At 39.2% G+C, this 24,608-nt stretch overlaps 1 protein-coding gene across 1 annotated transcript in view; it reads left to right on the forward strand.

The window, feature by feature from the left end:
* Positions 1 to 8,239: 8,239 nt before the first annotated feature.
* The window catches only part of tanc2b (tetratricopeptide repeat, ankyrin repeat and coiled-coil containing 2b), a gene marked incomplete at its 5' end in the record, with an annotated part of 177,678 nt that continues 161,309 nt past the window's right edge, over positions 8,240 to 24,608 (forward strand). Inside the window, one exon of the mRNA XM_079261420.1 lies at positions 8,240 to 8,363. The remainder of the gene's footprint in view (positions 8,364 to 24,608) is intronic.

Raw genomic sequence — 24,608 nt, forward strand, 5'->3', positions numbered from 1 at the left:
ACGTTAAGTTTGTAGATGCAGGTGGAGAACATGTACACACAGTTCATTTGGATGCATAACAGAAAAAGGGCATGTGATTACTGATACTATTTTGTTGTAGAATAGAAGCAGAAACAGTACGGTTGTATATGTGGTCATACTATCGGAGTGTGTTTAGAATGACTTTGACTTTAAATTCTGTAAAGCATAATTTCTATTAATTTTGCAATTGAGAAAACAGTTGATGGACTATAAGTTAATATATACTCTGAATTTATAACACATAAATGTAATACTTTATGAATCTCTAATAGAAGAATAAACATAACTGTAACTTTTTCCTGAGCCGTATTAATCCACACACTTGAATTAAACAGATTGCATTTTATTATAATGTTTGTGTTTAGTTGGACATGAACTCAGGCTGAAGATTAACCATCAGGTGGCTGTTGTAGCTCACTGCTTTGTAACCTCGAGGATTGTAGAAAAGCCCTTCGAGGCCGTCGACCTGTGGATAGAAATGAACATACAACCAGCGACAATCAATAACCAACTGAGTTTTCCTGGTAGCTGCACAATACTAATCCCTAAACTGGAACTTGTTTTGTTCCAGTATCTTATCCAGGAATATCTCAACAATAAACTGGTACTGAGGTAAATTTTCAAGATGTTGTGACCTTGGCCAGTCTGCAGTACCGATTGTACTGAACTTACGTGGAATGAATTAAGTGCAAAAAAAAAAAAAAAGTTCCAAAGCATAATCTTACCATGCCTGTCTAAGATTTCAATCTCAAGTTGTCGTAACTCTCTTATAATCTGTCTTCTCACAGGGTCTCCATCTCCCTCTGGGTCATCTTCCTGAAAACGGTGAAAAATAAACATGTTTTAGCTGCTTGTTGGTTTTACCATTTAATTTGTCCAGCGACTAAGTTGGACAAAATAAATTCAGATCCGTTTACCTCCTCTGCTAGATGTTCTATGTAGAAGGCAACCCAGTCAAATCTATCTTGGTCCAGCACTAGTTCCCCTTTGCAAATCTCACATTTTTTGGCAAAAAGGAGAAATGAACCTGGAACAGTAGACATATTAAGCCTACACAGATACTGGTAGCCTTTTAATGATTAGGTTTAATGTGAGTGTTTTCTGACCTGACTCGAATTTGATCTGGAGCCATGTTTTCAGGCATTCGAAGTGAACAAATCTCATAGTTCCCGAGCACTTGCAGGGTGACAGCAGCGGGTTTTCTTGCGACGTTTCGTCACCGTGGCAGAACCGACACTGCATTCCCTCAGCTACGTCTGCTCCTTCACAAGACTCACACAACGTCGCCGAGTTGTGTGCGTTATCGGGGCCAGATGGACCAAGGCTCTCAGTGGAGGACTGGAGCGTGTCGATTGAAGTTGTGCTGCTTTGAGAAGTGTTGTCTTCTATTTCAGCTGAAGCAGGCTGACTGTGAGAGAAGCTAGACTTGGGTGAGGAACCAGAACTCCAGACTGAAAAGCTCATAAGTTTTTCTTCTCTGGGTATTGCTGGGTCCTCTGTTTGCTGCAGAGGTGGAGTAAGGCTAGATGTGTTACTTTTAACAGGCGCTCTAGACAGTAGAATACAAGCTGGTAGTTTGTTTGAGCTGTAAGAGGACTGATTGGAAGCTGAACTTAACTGATTAACTGTTGTTGGAGTGGCAACCAAATGCTTATATGTATCCGGATGGGAGACTGGTAAGTCATTACCCTCATCCTCTTCTTCTAACTGGTTGGACTCTTCGTCAGAGTGATAATCAGACGCAGGGGTTGGAGCTCTACAGACATTGTCCAGATTATCAGCGGTGAAGTGAAGCTCAGGAGCTCTGATGTCCTCCATGTTTGTTGTGGAAGAAAGGTGTTCCATCTTCCACATGCCACTCAGGTTGCCTTCGCTTTGTGTTTGTCTGCCTGCTTCCTCATGAGTGGATCCGTTTAATCCTCCGTCTCCCACATGCTCATGCTGATCCTGTGCAGGGTGTGCTGAGTTGTCTTGGAAAAAGGAGAAGCAGAAAAGCTGCATTTCACATGAAATCAAACATACTGGCTTGAAGTAAAAACACAGCAAATATCAAGTAACTCTTTATGATATGAAGGAGAGAGACAGACAGACTTACATGTGGACGCCAGGGGGTCTGCTGCTCTGCAGGGAATTGTTGAATCCGCTGCTAACTCAGCACCCGTTCTCTGGGTTCTGCTGGAGTTTGTCTGAAAATGTGACACTGAATCTACGTTGTATGTGCTTCCCAGTTCAGATGGCACACGGACCTCAGAAATGCAGGGAGACAACTGTAGGTGTCAAGTAAAATTGTATTTCTGAGTGCCAGACAGACTTTGAAAGCTCAGCAATTCTGGAAATAGTGCATAATAAAATGCCACACAATGTGTAACCTCGTTGTGTTTATGATTTGTGTGTCACCTCAAAGGATGCCACTGCAGCGACTTCAGGGGGGTAAATCTGTATGCTGTCACTCTCTTGCATTATCTCAGGGTTCATTCGGCATGTCTGAAAAGACACGGATCCAAAACCGACGATGAGGCAATGGAGAGAAATGAAATGTAGAAAAGTATATAGTCCCACTGTGTCATATTTTTTTATACCCAGCAACGTTTCATCCACTTCCTGAATGTTTTGAGTATTGGGGCTGCTTTTAGCTTGATACACATCATTCTTTGGAAACTCAAAGGTGCTTTGCAAAATCTGGAACATAATCACAGCATATTGATCCCAGTCAGAACTTTTGTGTGAAATTATGATGGGGAAACTGCAAATGTGTAACATATAAACATGACTTTGTTTATTAAAGGCAGTAAGAGGTTGCCTGTGTGGTTATGAGTTGCAATGAATAAGAAAACAAGTTAATAAAAAAAGACATAAAATCAGTTTTATTTAAAAATTCTCACTGAATTCATCTTTAGATGAAAACGTTAATGATTTTAACGTGAGAAACTTGAAGTGATCAGAAAAGGGTGATTTTAGTTATTCTGAGTAAAGATCAGTAACAAGAAACGAGACGTGACCAGCGTCACGAGACACGTAAACAAAATACAAATATTTAAATGTAGGTTAATATTTAAGTTAATATGAAACAACACAGTTTTACTCACAATTTGGACGGACAGATTTGGAAGACGACAGGCTTTGAAGGGAGTTGCAGCAACTGACAGCTTTTGCAAACAACTCCTGAATTTTGGTCCAAATGATGCGTTTCCGTGGAGATACGTGTTCCACGCATGTTGTTTTCCACGCTTCGTAGTTTGAACGTAAATGGAGATGCTGGTTTGGTAAATAAATCAGTTGTACAGTTCTTCCTGGCGATTTTATGTTATTAAGCTTTATATGTCTGATTTATCATCTCGACCTGCGTTGTTTGGTTTTCTGTTGGCGCAAAAAAATTAACGTCACGTCTTATTTCTTTCTATTGCCAGGAAAATTGGAAGTAAGCGCGAGAAAATTACTAATCGTGCAAGAATTAAAACAGAGACATTAAATTAAAATAAAATTAGCTAAATAAAAATATGGTCTAAACCAGACCTCTTCAAATCCACATGCGGCCCAGAACCAACTTCTATGTGGCCCAGCTTATGTAAAATAATAATTAATCAAGAACCTTCAGTCATTCCTACGCTGATTAAGTGGCCTACAATCCTACAGTTGTGCAGGCCATGAATACGACACTTGGTTGCCTAGCAACATGAACCCCAGCGCGTGTTGTGTTTTGAAGTTGTAAGAGTAGCGCGCGAGCAAGCATGTCCCAAAACGCGAAATTGTCAACAAAAACAGCAGATTTAGATTTAACTCCGCCTGGACTGATAAGTATTTGTTTATTTTGCAGTCACATTCGAGCACCAAACCGATGTGTTTAATATGCAATGAGTATGTGGCGGTGTTTAAAGATTATATTGTATATTGGACCTTTTTATGTTAAAAGTTAGGAGAAAAATAGGTTCTGACTGGAATTTTCATTATTTTATTTGGTACATTTGCCCTTGTCATGTGGGACTGAATTTAAAATAGAAAAATTAATAAACTACTTACCTTTCAAAATGTAAATGTATCTTTTTATTAATTTATTCGTTTTGACTGATTTATTTGACCTTACTTTATTTATTGGCTCTGATCATTTTCTTATTTTTATTTGTAAATCTGGCCCACCTGAACATCTAATTGAGTAGCCCTGGTCTAACCTGTGTATATCATTCCAACAAGTTTGAAAGTCCACATTTTGGTCTATTTGGTTATGTACTGTGCTGATGTTTGGGTGAAAAGGGGGAGATAATATAAGACTTTCTACATCTGCTGCTCCTTATTTCATTCAGATTTAATGTGAAGATATGTTCAGATTTTAAAATGTTTTGATTTATTGCATGGAATTAATAAAATAAATAAATAACATTCAAGGATGTTTATCTTTATCTTTATAACCTGAACCCTCATTAACAAGCTTACTTGTATTTCTTAACCCTTTATAACCCAATCTATAAAAAACTGGGGAGGAGTTTCCATTTTCTTTTAATGTCAAGTCTTTATTTGGCCCTTTAAAAATGTTGAAAACCTTTTTTTTTTTTTTATAAATTTTTAAAAAAAATTTTTTTTAGATTTTTGTTATGTGTTCAAATTATTGTAGTGTAGTGTTCTGCTTCATTTGGGCAGGAAACAAATCAGATTGTGAATGTAGAACAGCATTTTGAGCAAAATTTCTACCACACAGTGATGCAAAAGATCTCAGAAACTGTATGTATGAAATACTTCTGAACTTATCGAGTTAAAGTTGTCTTCAGTGACTATTCTCATGTCTTCTTGGGATATTGTATTTCTCTCTGTGAAGATGATCCCCCTATTCATCAGTAAAATTAGGAAGCCAGTTTAATTGTGTTTCTCTCCACACATGCGATCATTACTGCATTTGTCTTTGGAATTAGCAACAACTTAACTTGCCAATTACTCACTTTTCATTTGGGGATTACATGGTGCATAACAAATCTGAAGGTACCTTTCTAAACCTTAAATTGGCAGTTAATTTCTTGAGTCCTGTATCAGACCTTTAGATTTGTTCTGGATGTTCCCCTTTCATGGAGACCATTTCATTGCTCTCAGATTCTCTGGAATCACAAGTAGATCCAACAAACAGTAAGAAAATGTCTAAATTTCTAACCTTATTGGTTATTTTCTTCATTGTTTGTTGTGTAAAGACACAACTTTGGTTCATTCCTTAAATGAGATGGATTTTTTTGGTCTATGTTTAATGGCTTAATAGTCAAATACCTTCATTTAGAAAGTTCAGGTAAATAGTACAGAATTGCTTAATAAAAAGGAAAGAATAAAAGCAGTAAATCTCCCAAGAAAATCTTTAAAAAACTTTCAAAAAGTCTATAATGTGATTGTGGTAGTGTCCTTTAAAGATGAAAAGAAAGTCAATATTTTGCTTCAAAGATCGAGACATCGGGGCAGCTTGAGACTTTTGCACAGTACAACAAATTCCTTTTTTGTCTTCCTCTTTTTTTTCCAATACCGGGAAACAGGTGTGAAATGATCCCATACACAAGGAGTTACCTGTTTAAATAAAAGAACAATGCAAACTTTTGTCCCTGCCTTTTCACACACAGCATCTAAGTGATAAAAGCAATGAAAGCACACACTCTGCTGTCTTCATGTCTCACATTGGAACGACATCTGGTAAACCAGAGGAGCTGGAACTTCAGTAGATTAACAGAAGATCCAGGCCAGGCCTCACATGAGTCACCTCTCTGGCTTTCTATGACTCTAATGATCTCCCAGGAATCTTCTTTTAGCCCCCCGATTAATCTCCTCTCCACCTGCAGTCTGTTAAAGGGAGGGCTACATACCCCGCTTCAGCATTTTTTTTCTCTTAATATTTGGACAGAAAGGAAGACTAAGAGATGACTGAAGCAGGGAAAGGTCTGGCAGGGTTTGAATCAAAGCCAGTGGAAGCATATGTGTCTCCAGAGGTGAGTGGGGCTTAACCACTCTGACCACTTCATCCATCATACTCACCGACACACCGGCCTGCAGACACATGCACTGTGTCTAAAACCCTGCACAAAAGTTACCAGGGCCTCCCTGTGGTATTTCTCATTACTATTTGCAAAGATGTAACCTTTAAAGTACAAAAGCTTGATTAAGAACCTGCGTTCGGTCTGCTTTTTGGAAATTTTGTTAGCATGATTTACAAGCTAATATACTGTTGACCTATTGATATTATTGTTTTCTTATTCCGTTTAGTTTTTACTCAGCTACATTATAAATGAATCCTGCATACCTTGATTTACTTTGAGTTTATAGAATAAAACACAATCCTAAAACACAAATAAACCCTTGATGAATGAATTATGCCCTTTGATGGACTGGTGGTCTGTCCACGGTATACTCTGCCACTTGTTATTTCTAAGCGCTTTAAGAAAATAAATGATTAAAAATAAAAATACTGTCACATATTTTTTAATAATAAATAAAATAAAAAAAATTCGGTATATATATATATATATATATATATATATATATATATATATATATATATATATATATATATATATATATATATACCAAATGGATACACCACCCTAGTGGATGCATGTAGTAGGAAGTAACTGGAGGGTTATTAGTTATTGGATTAATATTAAAAAAAATTCTCGGACCTGCCCTGTTACTTGTTAACCCAGTCTTCTTCTTCAAACACTATTCCAGCCTTAAAAAAAAAAAAAAAAAAAAAAAGATATATATATATATATATATATATATATATATATATATATATATATATATATATACTTTTCAGCTTTTTGGACAGTGTGCTATCTTTTTTTAAAAATTTTTTTATTTTTAGATATTTTGGTCCTATCAAATAAGAAAAATAACATATTCTCCACTAAAAATATTGGTTTCAACATATGATATGTTGTTTTTATGGTTCCATTGTGCATAAGATATGGGTTTATTCAATACAGAAATCATTGTTTTTTTTTACTTTTTTAAATTCTTATTTTACACAGCATCACATTTTTTGTTGTTGTTTTTAAATTGGGATTGTGAAAACTGGACAACAATATGGGGTAAAGATGCAATAAAATGCCTTCAGGTGACTCATCCAGAAAATGAATAATAGAATATGAGAATGTGTAAATTACAGCTAATGCCAAATAAACACACAATCTTTTAATAATCACAATGAATCAGCACTAATGGTGGTAACTAAAAAGGTAATTAAACTACAGCCATAAATATTGTGATTTTCAGACCATTAAGCTCTACATCCTCTCAGCCACCAGCCTGCTTTAGTTTAATTATAATACATTAAATGAATGCCTTCGATTAAGATCAGCTGAAAGTTATTTAGCTTTTAACTAAAAGCACTGCCACCATCAGGCACCAAGCATAGCTCATTTCACCCTTTACCATGTCCCTGATTTTAATTCTGGCTAACAGAGCTTGAATTTTATTGACTGATTAAACAAGAGGTCAGGATAATGTCTGACACTGGCAGCCGTCTTCTCCATTTATCATGTGAAATGTCAGATGCCACGCTCTGCAGGGGGGAGGAATTCAGGTCTGATTGGCATCGACCTTGTTTCTCTTCAATAATTATGAATGATTTAGGTATTAGTGCCTGCTTTCATCATAAATAATTCATCAGACGTGCTTCCCACCCCTCTTCTTAATGTTTGTTCCTGCGCTCTGGCTGCACACATGGGAATTTACCTGCGAGGAAAACCGGATGAAACTGCAAGCAGAGTCGTGATTACATTAAAAATCAAAACGTAACCCCCATTTTAAACGATTGCATTTATTTTTTCTTTGCCATGTTTTATCCTTATAAGTCTGTTACACATGTTCTATGTTGAAATTCAGTACCGGATGTGCTGGATTTGTCCGCGCGCACTGACTTGACGCAGCGGTGGGCAACGCGGCGCTTCACGTTGCGGCGCTGCGTGGCATTGGGGCAACGATCTATGGCAAGCCACATGACTCAAACTGTGAATGCCCCCCTCACGACACTTGCTTGGCAGCTTCAGCTGGTGAGAAGTAGCCGCCTGTCCGGGTTCAGATACATGCTGCAAAGCGCAAACTTGCGCCGCGTAATGCATCCAGGGGGGTCGTTACTGTGACTGCTCTCCCCCCCCTCCCCTTTTGCATTTGCCTGTGAATGTAGTGGCTTTGAACGGTGCAGTTATTTTTGAGAGTCACTCGCTGTTTCGGAGCAATTGGAGACGTGCAGACTGGACTGAGGAGGCGCACGGAGCTCTGCAGCAGAGACGGTACCGGGGCCAGCAGCACCACCAGCAGAGGAACCACGTCTGTGATGCCACAGCCGGACAGAAAAACACGCGTTCAAGTCTAGAAACAAGGTAAACTGTCTGCCTGTGCAGCGACTTATGCTTGTTCTCATGTGATTTGCATTTTAAAGTTTATTTGAATAGACAATTAATAGAAAAAGAGGAGATGCCAGGGTATGGCAGCATCAAATCTCTAACCTATAGTCCTTATGTTGCTGCTGCTCATTGGCAAAGCCCAGCCAGCCAACCCTAAGCCAATAAATACCCCCCGAGTTGTGTTTAATGAGATAGACTTAGCTGCTCCTTTGAACACAATAACAAGCAGTTTTTTTTCAGGGTATACAGCAGCATATGTGATGCATTAGCAATATTTTCTACAGAACTGTGCTGCATATGTTGGTTTTTCTCAACAAAAAATGGTTCAAAGTGGGATTACTTATCCAAACATCAATCTGTAGCACTTTGTTGAATTTATTTCAAGGTTGGAACTAATATGTACTCATCTATACTCCGATCCAGACATCTCCTCTTCTAATCCTCTAACCTATATTCAACAGACTGAGGATAAGGGGCTTGCCCACCCAGACAACAAGCTGTCCATAAAATGAAGAGGTTTATATGGAAGAAGCTGTTCTTACTTGTTTGGTGGCTCCAGGCCAGTATCTACCTCACTGTGCAGCCTATTATCTGACATCTGGTCCTTCTTCACAGAGACTTATGTGGTAATGGTATGTTTTAGCAAAGGTGGTTAATCTGTGTAATGCCTGTTGTTTGGAAGGGGAAAACACTCATTTCCCCATCATCACTCCTTCGGCACTTCTTCTGGAAAAACGTCGGAGGGATTTGGATGGTTCCCTTACATGATTCAGCACAGTAAAGATTTGCAAAATGGCAAAACTCACAGATGTAAATGTAATTTTTAGGGCATGTAGTTCAAAAGCAGTCGCACAATTGAAAGATAAGCCTTTATAACAACAGAGAAGGCTTTGATGAAGCATTTATCACAAAATAGTTCTGCGGAGTGTCATAAGATTTGGGCTCCAGCGCTCGTGGGCTTTGTATGAGGCTGGAGATGTCTGCTGTACTTCTCTATTTAAGTTCTTCGTTGTCGGCTCGGCTCGGCACAGATGAAAGACAGTCATCCTCAAAGCGATCTCTCATCACAGCAATGACATGCGCTAGTTGTGCTTTTCTCTTGCTACTCTGCTGCTTACACACATCTGCAAGTTCATAGTGTGTAGGTTTTCCATTATGAGATCACCATGTTTTTCTCTTTTCTCCAACCAGGCCTTAACTTTTTTTTTTTTTTTTTTTTGTCTTCTGGTGCTTATCTCTCCCTGTTCTGTGGGGGTTGTGACAAGACCTTGTTTTCCACAGCCTGAGCCAACACAGTCCCTCCGTTCACACTTGCTGACAAACCAGAGCTCTAAACAAAAAGATTCTGGTGCAGAAAATGGGCAAAAGTTTTTTTTTTTTTTTTTTTCCCCCCCCCCAAACTTGACATAAAACAGCCTTCAGTCTTTTACTGTACTCCATGAATTAAGCTTGTCTTCTGTCTTTAAATAGAAACGGACACTTTGAAGTCACTGTGTCAGTGTTGAGCTGGTTCAATGTAAATGTTGAGATCAGATCGTTTTCAGTTGCGGATGTGTAACTCTCATAGAAACTGGCTTTTTCCTGAACATTTGATCTCACTTTGAGAGGTGAAAACTTTATGAAATGTTCAGAGTAAGCAAACTTAGTCATGCTGTTAAAATCAGCTACTTGTCAGATTTTGTTCATAGTACGGAGAGTTTTTGTTGTTGTTGTTCCTTTAGTATCTGTTGGAAATCTTGTGAAAGTGATAATTTTATTCAAGCCTGAGTAATTAATTGCAATCATCAGCAGTGATGGGGGGGGAGCATTTGTGTTTTACTGATGTGTCAGATCTCAAAATCTAAACCAAGTCTTGACTATTGCAGCAGTCATGGCAGATGTCCTTTAACAAAGTAACCAATGCCAACAAATGCCCACAAGCTTTTAACCCCCGATTAGGTGAAAACTAAAATAGTTGGCTCAGAAAAGGAAGCCCCGATCAACCTTCGGTGTAGGTCTGTATCATGTTTTTTAGAAAAGAGAAACAGTCTAACCGGCCTCAGTGGAGGAGGCTCTCTTTCTCTCTGCGTGCCCTTCAAGTTCTTCCTCTTGTTTTTGAGGAGCTATCGATCCTTTCAGCTAATCCCCCGGCTGAAATGTTCAAGCACACTCGGATTCTGTGAGTCACAGAGTCAGTGTTGGAGATGTGAAAGATCGTCGACGAAATCAGCTGCAGACTAAACAGGTTGAGGTAATCTAAGAGGCCAAACAGCACTTCTTCATTAAATGAAAGGAGGACTGTAGAAAACAGCACATAAATATTGCTTAACTCTGTTTTAACGAGCACAAATGCACGTTTTAGGCTGCGCCATTATTGCCTTGCTGTGTTATTGAATGTAGCTGGAGTTAATTAAGAGACTTCTAACTGCTCAAGATGATTTGACTGCTCTTTCAGAGATGAAAAGGTCTCTTGTTTAATGATGCAAAGCCGCTATTTCTGTGTGCATCGACTACCAAACTAGACAGCACTGGGTGTTGCTCTTTGTCTCTTATCACCTATTTCCTGTATGGAAAATAGAGATGTCATCCTCTGGGTCTGGGAAGTTTTGATTCGATTGCCTGAGTAATGTTTTTTATATGGTTTTTATCAGGGAAAGCGGTTTAGGAAACCAGGAAACCCAACTGGAAAAAAATGCTCCATCTGTGTGTATGTAGTACTTGCAGCGTGATCACCAGTTTAGGAAAAATGCTGCATGTAGGGAATTAAAATTGATATTTTGGCCATAATTTATTTCCTTCTTGGTCAGTAACTCAATTTATGCCCCAACAATGGGCAAGGCAATCATATTAGAAACTGCAAGCCAAAGCAGAGCACACGTCCTCCCTGCAGCTTGTTGGTCTGTTCTCTCAACGTCTGTCAAACCTGTCTTCCTTCCCCCTGAGGGTTTTAAGGATAGACTTCTCCTCGTTGGGGAAATTTGTGATATTGATGCATATGAATTAAACCGAGTGGCGGGTACGACAGTCCGTGACACTAACAGAGAAATCTGTGACATAAGATATTCCAGTAAAAACACGGAAATAGCCTCATTTAGACGAAACCGTAGCGCATGAACTTCGTTAATGAGAAACGGATTCTCCTCAGGCATGTCCCTCATTTCTGTGTGGCCCTTTTGATTATGTAAGAACGAGGAGGAGGAGGCGTCTTCTTTCTTGTTAGCGACCAGACTTTGAGGTAAGCGGGATCATTTCATCATGGCTTTTCTGCCTCTCGGTCTGACAAAATACTGCTGCGGCTCACTGTTGCTGCCCTTTTGTCTCCTCTTTTGCCTGGAATCAGTGGCATTTATTGGGTTCTAATGAGAGCAGCTTGACTCTGTTTCTCACCTCTTTAGATCACACTGGTTTAGATTAAGGTTTTGCCATACAACTGGCCTTCTGTTGCTTCAGTTCAAGCTACTGTTTGAGGCTGTTATTTGCCACAAATAGCCACGCCATTGAGGTATTTGTGGCTTTGGTTTTGCAGAACAAGGAACTGAATGAAGCCACAGTAACAGCACACTAGCATTTAAAGGAGAGGTATTATGAAGAAGGGCTGTGATTCTTAGTCAACACAGAAGGTGCTTGAGACTGTTTTCTGCAGCTCTGTTTCACTTCAAAGGAGCTGAATATATACCTTAACTAGAATCCAGCAGCTTGACCAGGAGTGTATCAGCACATCAAAGAGCTTTGGTGTTTTCATGTGCAGCAACAGAGGCTATTATTACATGCAGGCCTGGTTACACTTTCATAACAATAAATGGGAGCATGCCATCAATTTATCAGCAGATGCCAAAATATCTTGAACTGGTAGTTTGTGTTGTCAGCTTCTCACGCTGAGTTATTGCTTTCAAACCCTTAAAATGACGAGGGAACTGTTTGTAGGTCTCAAATTAGAGAGCGTTTGACAAGATCTGCTGTTTCAAATCGGAGCAGAAAGCGGGTTGATGGACTGTTAATAGAGTGTGATGCGCCTCTGTTTCCTTACAGCTTCCCACTTACATCCAGTCGTCTCCATTAAAACCCAAGTAGACTTATTTTGCAAGACATGTGAGGGGAAAGTTTGTTTTTCCTTGAAAAATATCTGTAAATTTGCATATGCATTTATTTAGTTGGTAATATGGTTTTGCTTATTTTAAAGAGGAACAATATGTGAACCTCCAGGATAAGCAGTGAATGTAACGGGATCTATCAACACGATCTATCTGCCAATCTAGATGTATAAAGTTACGGATGGATAAACCATCCCTAAAGAGTTTAGACTCCACCAAATCCATTGGCAAACACATTGTTTACACACATTAGGTTCAAAACCACCACCCTGCCAGTTACCAGGAATGGTCAACCACCAAAGATCTCCAAGTTCAAGGTGTTCAGAAGTCAGCAAGTTTGTGAAGAAACCCAGAGACCAACTTCTTATGCAACCGAAATTCTCCCCAACATGAGCTCATCGTCTGGAAAACATGGATTAACAACACGGTGCATGGAAGTGCTTCAGGATAGAAGACATGTTTCTCCACAAGTAACATCGCTGCATGTCTGCTGAAGATCCTGTCATCAAGACTGATGGCTGTTAAAAATGTTTTGTGGGTGAATTAGGACTCATTGGAACTTTTTGGCTAAGATGCAAAGTTTTATTATTATTGTTATTATTATTCTATTCAAACAAAATGATCCCAGTTCATCAATAAAACATTACATAACTTCAACCTCAATGAGCTTTTAAGCTCAACGGGACAGTGTTTAATGGGCATTCAATGAGAATAAATCACCTCTCTTTTAATATTATTATAGTTTATTTAATTTAGTTTTACATAAAAATGTTCACCAAAGTTAACATCTCAATTTGAGTCGGAACCTGACAGCAGAAAATGGTAAACAAGAGTAGAAAAGTGACAGCTGACAGTTTATAGAACATATTGATAGAGAAATGTAGAACGTTCTGAAGGGTTCACAAACCTTTCAGAGCCATTTTATGTCTGAGTCACAGTTTGCTGAGCCGTCTGCAAACCATCTCCCTCTAGAAGCCAACACACCACACACAGCGAGTATAGGAGCTGATTATCTTCAAAATTTGACTTCACCTGCTTTTGAAATGGTTGTTTCTGCAGAAAGAGAAAACTTGAACGTTGTTCATGAGTTTAGTTTGTGCATAAACACAGAAAAGTATCTGTAAATGGTCTCTAAAGCCTGAAAGATGCTGAGTTATACCATCTTGTTCAGAGTGATATATTGGTGTGAACATGGGCTAAGACCAGACGGCAGCAGTCGCTGAGTATGGGATGTGTGTGTGAAGTCATTTCTCCCACTTTCCCCCCATAGTTTGCACAGATATATATCATATTGACGGTTACTGCTGTGAGTGGACTCTTTGAGCCTATTGCTGCACTGCAGCTTTAATGAAATCAAGTTAATCACGTCTCCAGACAAGCTGGAGTGTTATATGCTGCCTTTTATGTTCTCCTGCCTCTTAGATGGAATAGAATTACCGGATTCTTCCCAGATAGCTAAACTGGGAGATAACAAAGATTTGCTCCTCAGCTGCATCCAATCACTCCACCACTCTCAAAAGTCCTCCTGGGGAACCAAAGATCTCTGTCAGACAGCTGTTTGAGCCAGGCCCTGCTGCTGCTGCTGCTGCTGGCAGATGATTGGCAGTGTGTTCATTAGGCTTGAAAGCTTTGTCTCATGGCTACAAGAGTTTTTGCCTTTGCAGTGTTGTCGGGAGCAGCCGGTGACCTCTGACCCTCACTGATGAAAGTGCGTAGTTTTACACCCACCCGATCATTTTCTCACTCTGTAACCTTTTGTGCGCACACACACACACACACACACACACACACACACACCAAACACATCATCAGCATCCTCCCTCTTCTTGTCACACAGAACATCTGGTGCCATTGCCGAGGTCTTCTCAGTCAGTGCAAGACAAACGGGCTTGAACGTTGACACCGCGGCCGCCAAAGCTTTATGATGTGACACGAGGGCTGGCGTGAGGCTCTTAGTGAAAACACTGGCACTCTGTCATATCTAAACGGCTCCTTCATGTTGCACTCATTTAGCCGATGGGTATGTGATGTTAATGGGTACGTTAATGGGTTAACTTCATCATGGTGGTTCAGGCATTTTTATGTCTCTGCAACATAGTGGAATCATTGTTGACGGCGCAGCTGCTGTCACCGGTTTAGTACGATAAAACTGGGTGTGACGACGAGTGTAGGAGTGACAAGAGGATTTGATCAAACGTGGTATTGTTATAAGAGCAGGACAGATTTGTCTACTCAATGACGGCCTTTGTGTTGAGGAACTACAATGAGTCGGGGGCCGTAAATCGTAGTCCAAGTCAAAAAGTTAATGATATTAAAAGAGGACGCAAACTGAAATAAAACACTCTTTTCAAGATGTTTTTTTTCTTTTATCAAGCATGTTTGATAATCTGTTACACAGCAATTCCCATGTACCGTACACTCAACATGTATCTTTAAATGTGTCATTAGATCTTGATTATCATTCTTGAGAGGAAACAATGACCACATTGTACCCTGATCTCTTACTGGCAGAGTGAATCAGTGGGTTCATATCAGCTGTTTTAATTCATATCACATTCCCATGAGCTGATGACATTAGTTTACTATCACTTGTCAGTTTTCTTTAGTATTTTGTGTCTTTACTATTATCTTTGTGATAACAACTCTTTGTTATCTATTGCTAATAAATTGTAGATAGAGTCTCCATGCTTTCATTCCACTTATTTTGTTTCTATCATTAGTAAAAAAGGATTTAATCTAGTCTGATATTTGAAACTTGGAAAAGTATTGTTGTTTTTAGTGATTTTTTTAGCTTTTTTTCCCCGATATTTTGACTTATTGATACTTGGTGACACATTTATTTATATAATATAAATCAATTTAGATAAGCCTGTTCCCATAATTAATAGTTATTTTAGAAAAGAGTTTTGATTGTTTTCTCTCAGACTGAGAAGTGCTGTCGGAGTTGTTATCATTTAATTTCTGTTTAGTTTGGCTGGAAAAGAAATTGAAAAGTAAAAAAGAAAAGCCTCTCCTTTTTTACTTGGCCGGTTTTAACAAAAGAATAAATGTTAGCATGCAATATACGTTTTCAAAAGAAGCCGTTTTGAGCGGCCAGAGCTTGACTGAACAAACTGAATGCCGTGCCCACCAGCAATGAGTTCTGACCGAACGAATCAAAGTTAAGTGAAGTGGTCCTCTTCTTTGCCTTCTGTCAGGCTGCTGCTCTGTAATGCTACGTAGCTTCTATTTTTATGGCTCTTTTTTACTATTATATTCTCCTCAGGCCAGGATGGCTTTCTATGGCCATGCACGTTTTCTGCATTTAAATCTAAAAAAAAAAGGAAAGCAGATCAACTTCAGGTCAACTAAATTTCAGATTACTAACCACAATCCTTGCAGCTGCACGGACGCTTTTTGTTCTGGCTTCACCGTGTACACTGTACTCTTCTGGGTAGAACTTATTATTGAGGTAATGTGAGCTCGAAGCTCCTGTTAGTTTGCAAAAACACAAAGCAGAATGTAATGGATTAGCAAGGTTTTTTTTGTCACGGGAAAAGATAAATGGCCTTGTTGACAGAGTTCATACCCAGCAGGCTAGTTCTAGTGGGTGGTGCGTCTTCAACAGTAGCTTGTTTTCAAGGTAGGGGGGGTGTGGTCTACTGCTTCAGCCTCGAGACACCAAAATATGTCCTTGGTCAGACATGAGAGTTCATTGTGTTAGCTGTCAGGACACAGAGTCCCCTCTGAGTTTGTCTAAAAATACCTCATACCACCTCTGCCCCAAACACACAGCAAGGAGCATGAAAACAGAGAAGCAGCATGAGGCTGGATGAGCAAATGTACAGCGAAGGCATTTGGAGCTAACTATACAGTCTGCAGAATTAATACTCTCATTTAGTTGTAAATAACATTGCTTTTTAACGCTTTAACATTCACATTAACAAAATAGCCAGAGAAAAATGTTTGTTTATTGGTTTTTTTGCTTGTTTTGGACAAGAATAGACAGAGTAAATGTTGTTTAGCAAATGTTTGAGATGTTTAAATGAAGAAGTTCAAAACAATGTGAAACAGTGAACTGGTTGAAATATGACCCTGTAGTGTTTATAACAAACACCTAGTTTGGGTTTTACATACTCAAACCAATTGATAGAGATGCTCAGGCAGGTTTATTTCCTCAATTAAAAAAAAAAAAAGAAATTAATCAAAGTCACTGCAAATTTACCTCTACCAAATCGTAGACCAGGCTCTTCAAGGGTTAAAAGTGTTATATGTTCAACAGTAAACATTTGTGTAAAAAAGTGTGGGCAGTTTTTTTTAATTTTTTTTTTTATCCCATATGGGAAAATAAAAGGTAAAGGGAATGATTAAATTGATAAATGTTAACCTGTTTATGTAATTCAATATACAGTCAGGTTCTCTTAAAGGTGGAGTATGTAAGATTTTCAATATTTTCAAAATAAATTAACAAAAAATAATTACAATCATAATTAGATAGTTTTTTGTTTTTTTTTAAACATGTAGGTTCCAGTCTGTCCATATTTGATGTGTTATTAAATTACAAGTTTAATTAATGACAAATACCCTTCTTAAATGTTTGCCTACCAGTAAAAAAAAAAAAGTGCTTTTTGTCATTTGTCATTAATCAAACTTGTAATTAAATAACGCATCAAATATGGACAGACTGGAACCTACATGTTAAAAAAACTATCTAATTATGATTGTAGTTATTTTATTAGTTAATTTATTTTGAAAATATAGAAAATCTTACATACTCCACCTTTAAGGAAATCTGCAAATATATTCTTGGATCAGTTGAAGCGATGCTGCAGAAGAGGAATAAATGTTTTGTCATAACTCCTCATTTACACATAAAAACTCTGCCACTTATTCCTAATGCGCCCATACATTGTTGTAAACACTGCTCACATTGCAGTAAGGGGCCGATATAAAGAGAAAATGCAGCAGACACACTGCAACACATTCAGAAACAGACTGACTATTTGGGCTGACAGCCTAATTTTTAATGAAGGACGTTGCTGTGGGACTTCAGGCTTTACGGGTTGACTGTGTTCTCGAACAGTCAAACCCTCTAGTTGTTGATTAGGGGAAATGGTGGCGGTATGTGTTGGTGGCAGGCATTTACATATTTTAACCTACATATCTTCTGATTTCATTCGTCTCCTGTGAGTAACCCGTTGCCATTGCTGTAGTTTCCCCCCTGGTGAAGTATAACCTTGCATTCCTCTTTAAAACATGTCTGCATATTTGCTGTGTGATGACTCCCAAACTGTTTTTTTTTTTTTCCCCCCACTGTGACCTCTTTATCCTCCAGTGCCAGTCTCAGTAGTAGTTTGGCATCATTATCTTTACATTTTGCCAGTGTTTTTCCGTTTGTGTGTGTGTGTTACTCTACACAATCTGCAGTACTTAACTGCAGATTTGCACACAAATTGCACCATTGTGCCTTCCTCTTTGCACTCAAGCTTCTGCTGTGCTCTAAGGAAACAAAAAACCCGATCCAATAGACTGCTGTCATGACTGCTTGCTTCTGGGTGTTCTCCTCTATACTTCGCTGTATCCCGTCTGGACGATTACTGATTAACTGCATTCAGCAGATCACTCGTCAAGATGGATACCCCGTAGGGAAGTAATTGCATACAGTATATCATGATAATGGTGACATTTCTATGCAAATCTGCAGTTTAGTACTCTGTCAGGATGGCTGACCACTTGATGGCTGAATTCCATTTGGTATTCTCGTCAAAATGGGTGTAAACAGGAGCTGATCAGATTGCACAGGAATCCATAAGCACTTGAGTTTTGAGGTGAAGCAGAGCATTTGGTGGATTTTTGTGGGATAGCGTTATCATGAATTAGCATAAAAACTAAGAATCTGCAACAAATCTGGCACTTTGTTGTAGGGCTGCTCGATTATGACAAAAATTATAATCACAATTATTTTGACTGAAATTGAGATCTTGATTATTTAACACGATTATCCAGTATTTTTAAACAACGCTGCACGTTGTGGTGTTCTCGACTCCGTGTCGTGCATTATAACCGTCTAAGGCACGGTTCCGAGTTGTTCAATCCGCTTTTACCGCTTATATAGGAACTAGTTTACATTGGCCTCGATGTAGTTTTATGCCAAACAACCGCCGTCAGGCTACAGCACGTTTCTTTTTCACCTGTTAAAAGACAGCTGATTTGAACCAGCTGATTAATGCGTTGCTATGGTAATGCCCTGTAACGGAGGGATATTATAGTGATTTAACTTGCCAAACTACATGTGTGTATATACGAAAATAATGCAGCCAGTTGTCACTGACAATGGTATAAACTATGTTTAGGTGAACTTCCACAACCTACTGCAGTTATTCTACATTGACCTGCAGCCGGAGCCGACTGAGACTGGCCGCCTGGGAGTGCTTTAGGACGGGAGAGGCTCCCGCTGCTCCTTCCTTACAGTAACTGCAGAACAATATGTGCCTTCAAGTCAGTCGCCAAAACACCTGAAAAGTCTCCAATAACTCCAGTAAAAGTTGCTAGATTTGTCGCTTTTAACAATAAAAGTCTCCAGATTTAGCGAGAAAGTCTCCAAGTTGGCAACAGTGTCTGAATGAAACCAAAGCGGCTGTGGGAGGAGTTTACAGCACAGCGCTGCAACGCCAGAGACGCTCGATTAGCAGCTGAAGACAGCAGGAGAGGAAACTGCAGATAGAAAATTAATCACACCCTTTTATTTTTATGATCGTTGAAAACCCAGATCGTAATTGAGATTAAAATCCGATTAATCGCCCAGCCCTACTTTGTTGTTATGGTTTCGGTTTTAATCAACCTGCGTTTGTAATCGCCCAACCCTCTTAGCTCCTTTAGCATCTGTAGTCAACAAATTGACTCAAAGAAGAAGAGAAGTGAAATGGAGAACCACCCGTACTACGGGTGGGCAACTCCGGTCCTCGAGAGCCGGAGTTCATCAAGTGTTTGGTGTGTTGCAGCAGGTAAACTCCTGACTTGCATCAATGACTGATGAGCAGACTGGTGTAGAGTTTAATGCTCTGCACCAGTCTGCTAATTAGGTCTGATGTGTGTCAGATGTGCTGCAGCAGGTAAATTCCTAACTCTAGCAGGACTGCAGCCCTTAAGGACCGGAGTTGCCCACTCCTGATCCATACTCTAAGAGGAAGGAAAGAGGAAGGAAAAATTAGCCAAGAAAATATATAGTAACTGGGGAAAAAACGAGAGTCTTCATCAGTGTAGTGTTTACTAGATGGTGATCATTCATGAGGGAGAGGGGGACTTCAAAACTGATGCGGAGGTTGCAGCTTTCTGCTGGACAGGTAAGTTAAAGTAGTCTAACAGTGAAGTTTATTTTGGCGTTATGTTAGAAACAGGGCAGGTAGTCTAGCAGCTACTTTATCCTCCCATTTGAGTCGGATCATTTACCATTACTTGGTATGTAAACCGGCAGAGATGGCTAATTTATTAGCCTACAGTGGAAAAGCTCTGCAACGGTTTCCAGTTGCAGTTTCTCTTCACAAAGTTCATACCAGCAGGTGACTGTGTGCTTCTTTCAGCCTTATAGTTTTTCCTCATGTTCCAGTTACTTCAACTGATTTGTCAAGTGAGGTCGGGGTTGATGTCCCGCCTCTAGTCACGTCATTTTACATGATGGCATTAGCTGTTAGCAATAGCTTGGTACCAAATACATAAAGGGCATGCTTGTAACTGTGCATCAATAACGTTGCATTCTGCACCTCATCACCTGCTGCAAGATGTTGATATTTTCACATTTGTGACTCTGCGGCTTCCATAGCGATAATAATGCAGTAAGAGCAGGACTCGGTTGTTAACAATCAATTAGCGCACTGCTAGATGGGAGTAATTCTTACACACAAACAATCCATATTTTCCATCCCCTCTTCTTCATGTCATAAGAGCAACCCTGATATGTCATCTCCCAGAATGCATTGCAGAAGTAAAACAATAGCAACATCTGTAGGTCAAAAGCATGGTAAAAACATAAGATGATGTTAGCAAGGATCTCCATGGGTTACCAACAATGCATAATAGTAGAACAGAACAATAATAACATGATAAAAGGAACAACTGCTGAAATCTGGGCTACATATTAACACTATGAATGTAGCCACAGTACAGTCAGTTCTAATTAGTTCATCTACCAGTTTTTTTTCTTACTTGTTTAGATTAAGTGTTGTGTTTACAGTCATAGTTGTGTTAGGTTGTGTCTTACAATGGGTTTAATACAATCATGAGATTAGTGTTTCATTGTTCAGTTGGAGTGTCTTCTTACCGTTTATCCCTAAGTTCACCCGACTGTAGCACTGCATGGTGCTCGCCGTCGCCTTGGCTGATTAAAAATGTATGAAATGTGTCTGAATGTTGCACTTTTTTTGCACTGCAGCTCAAACGTAACAGATTTTGAGTTTTTTGTGCATGTAAAACTTTAGGTGAGTAAGACAGTAAAATGCTGGGAGTAGTTTAGTGATCAGACATGCTAAGAGCTGCAAACCCCTCCCTGAATCGTACTACGTCTCCTCCGCAGTCTAAGTGGAAATTTATTAGTGTTGCAACTTAATTAAATAAGTGAATGCTTCTTTAGAATTAAAATTTGATGAACTGCTTGAAACCTTTATTATCTTTTAATAAAACCTGTGTGTATGCATTATTAATTAGCTGATCAATGGAGATTTGAGAACTTGCTGTTCAATCTCTTAAAGATCCTGTGACGACAATGTGCTTTGTATATTTCAGAACAATATGTGTTCTGTGGTGCAAGATATGAAGAGAGAGCATGACTAACACATTTGCTTGATAGCCCTTCTTCTCCCAGGGCTGAAAAGGTCAGGGTCAACCACTTACACGGTGGGCGACAGGAAGCCAGAGGGACTGCCGTCTCTAAACGCCTAATGAGCCTCTAATTGATATCCAGCTGAACAACCCCACAGAGTGTTAATGCCACTTCCAAGGAAACTATTTTATGTCTGCTTTTCATTCAGCTAACGAGATGCAGAATGCCCTGAAGCATCCGTTTTTAAAGTGGAGTTGCAGCAGTGACACAGCAGTTGTTGGTGAAAGTGTTTTCTGTATGAAAAACACACAATTACACACTTATACACGCTCAGAATGCCGCCTTATGTGTTTATTTTCTTGTCAGATCAGCCATAAAATTAACAGTGACCAAGCACATTCATTAGTGTGTTCCTTCTTCTGTCAGCCTTGGTTTTTTATTGGAATCTAGATATAAAGAAAAGAGAGTCTCATATCGCTGGGGGCAACATTCAAGGCTAAATCCAGTATTAAAATATGAGTCATCTGTATTCATTTCCAGCTTTTTTTGTGAGCTTCAGCTGCTGTAATAAGATGAAGCTTAAGAGAATGGGCAAATCCTTGGAAATGTTTTAAAATCGGCTCCACAACTACGTCCCACTTCTGTGAAGACTCCGGCGCCCCTCTGACATGACAACTCGGACCATGTTTGCCTTAATGTAACATTCTTCTTCATGAACACAGCCTCAGATAAAACTACTGTTCAGTATGGCTACTTTTTACGCTTTAAAAAATTGTCGACTGTAATTTGGCATGTGTTTGTTAATGTTTGTCTTTTTTATTGAAAAGTACATCTGCCAGGCTGCTGATAAGATGTTCTCTCTTTCTGTTTTCTATCGCATGTAAACACATTAGTGGTCTGTTTATTGGGAGTTAAACTGGGTTGCAGATATTTGTTGTTTTACATCGCTGGGCCTTTTGTATTTTGATGGATCTGAGTGCTTTTCAGCCTCTTTGCTGCTCGTCACAGGCCAACATTAGACACACGTTTCAGTGAGCCAAGAATTCAGCACAAGAGGCACTAATTGACATTCTTGATGGGGAAAAAGTACCTGATTCTTAAAGAATAGATTTTATTGATTGCATTGGCTGGAAAATGAACAACTTCTATTTCACATTCATTTTGGTTAACTTTTGATATGATGCAACACCTGAATTAGGGCTGGGCGATATGACCTTTTAGTAATATCCCGATATTTTTATGGCATGTCACGATATACGACATATAGCTCGATATTTACCTTAGCCTTGAATTAATGCTTTGGTGCATACAATCACATCAGTAAGATGATTTTGTGTCTACATTAAAACATAATTGTTCATACTGCATTAAGATATGCTGATTTTAAACATTTATGCCAAAAGGATGAAATTGTAACGAAGCAAACTGATCAAAACCGTATTTATTGAACAGTTAAAGCAGTGGCAGAAACATGTCATTTTAAAACAAAATAAAGTGACTTTGCATGATGTAATAAATACAACGTATGAATTTACGTGCTCTAGGGGGTGACTTTTCAAATGATGAACTATTATAAGGCTTTGCTTTATGGATACATTTTTGAGTTGTGTATTTTTTTAATCGCAGAGTTTTAATAGCGTAGAAATCAGTCTTATAATACAGGCAGAATGTCCTCGTATCGTCTCCAATAAATGGTTTCAGACAGTTTTTAATTCAGGGTTTGATTCCCACTCCTTTCTGTACTTTCTAGAGACATGAGGAGCTAGATAAATATGCTTGTGTCACACACACAGTGGATGAGGTGAGTAAGTGACAGAGGCTGTGAATGTAATCAAATAGAATTAATTATTTTTGCGTGACGTGAAAAACTTTGTAATTTACGTCCCACTATGTAATCCAGAGCGGGATCAGTGGCGGATTTGGCTGTTCATTGTGACTGTAGGTGGAGTCGTGCAGGTGTCCTCTCTGCTCCTCTGACTGGCTGCAGCTGCAGCCGGAGCGACCGAGTGCTTTAGGACGGGGAAAGACTCACGTTCGTAACAATAACTTTACAATATGCGCCAAAACACCAGGAAAGTCTCCAATAACTCCAGTAAAAGTGGCTAGATTTGTCGCTAGTCGCTTTTCACAAAAAAAAGTCGCCAGATTGAGCGAGAAAGTCGGCAAGTTGGCAACAGTGGCTACACGCTGCCTCTCATGACGTAGCACGCAGCTCACGTTATGTACGTAACTAGGTGCGCTTGCTTTAACTCTCTGTGCAAAGCGGTGCAGAGTCGAGGAGGAGGGAGAAAACCCCGCCCAAAGCTAAAAACAACTGCGTGACAACAGGATACTTGAATATGACGAATATAGGCAATTTCTATATCGCACAGGGGACTAGCCACGATATCTCGAGTATATTCGATATATCGCCCAGCCCTAACCTGAATGCTGCATATTACGAAGTAAAGTTTAGCTTCATTTATCTTCTCAAGTAGACAAGTGAGTCATTTAACACAGCTTAAATAAAGGGACTTTGTCTGGACTTGTTATACTAATTTGGGCACTATATTTTGCACTCAGTTTAACTAACAATGACAAAGAGATACCTGAAGTTGAGATTCTGGTGAAGTTAATGTCAGATTTTCATGGTGAGAGTGATACCTCTGAGCGTTTTGACTTCACCTGTTGAGAGTATATACTTACCATCGACATCATGCATCAGGCTTGTTCCATGTACTGCCTTAAGTCTCAGTGGCATAGATCCAACAGATTGTTCAACAATTCCAAGAAGATTTTACTCCATATTGACATGATATCATTTCACATACATGCACATCCATGATGAGAATATCTTGTTCCTCCACATCCCTAAGGTGGTCCATTGGCTTGAGATCTAGTGATTGTGGAGGCCATTAGAGTGCAGTAAACATGCAGGTAGGAAGACTTTGACAGTGGCAGTAAAAATCAATGCTCATCAGACCTAGCAAAGATCTGAATGCATTGATACGCTTCCATGCGACTGGCTGATTAGATATATGTGTTAATGAACAGGTGAACAAGTGAAGAGGCTGGAGAGTATGTTTATATTCTTTAAGAGCAACACTTTGTATGGTCTCAGTGATTGTAGAATCAAGTGCATATTCTTCAAATTTACTCAGTCCTGTGGTTGGTAGGGTTAGGGTTCTTAAGAGATTATTAGGGCTTGTCTCTAAACTTGCACTGCAAATTGCCATCTTTCCTTTGAATCAACTATAGAGCATCAAATACAATCAGCTCACTCTCAGCTAGACGCTTGTGCACCACTTTATATTCACCTTATAAGCTGTAAGATTAAAAACTAGTTCTCTGTTACTTTTTGATGTAGAAGATCCAGTT

This window comes from Telmatherina bonti (genome assembly GCF_933228915.1).
Source record: "Telmatherina bonti genome assembly, chromosome: 21".
In the NCBI taxonomy this organism is placed as follows: Eukaryota; Metazoa; Chordata; class Actinopteri; order Atheriniformes; family Telmatherinidae; genus Telmatherina; species Telmatherina bonti.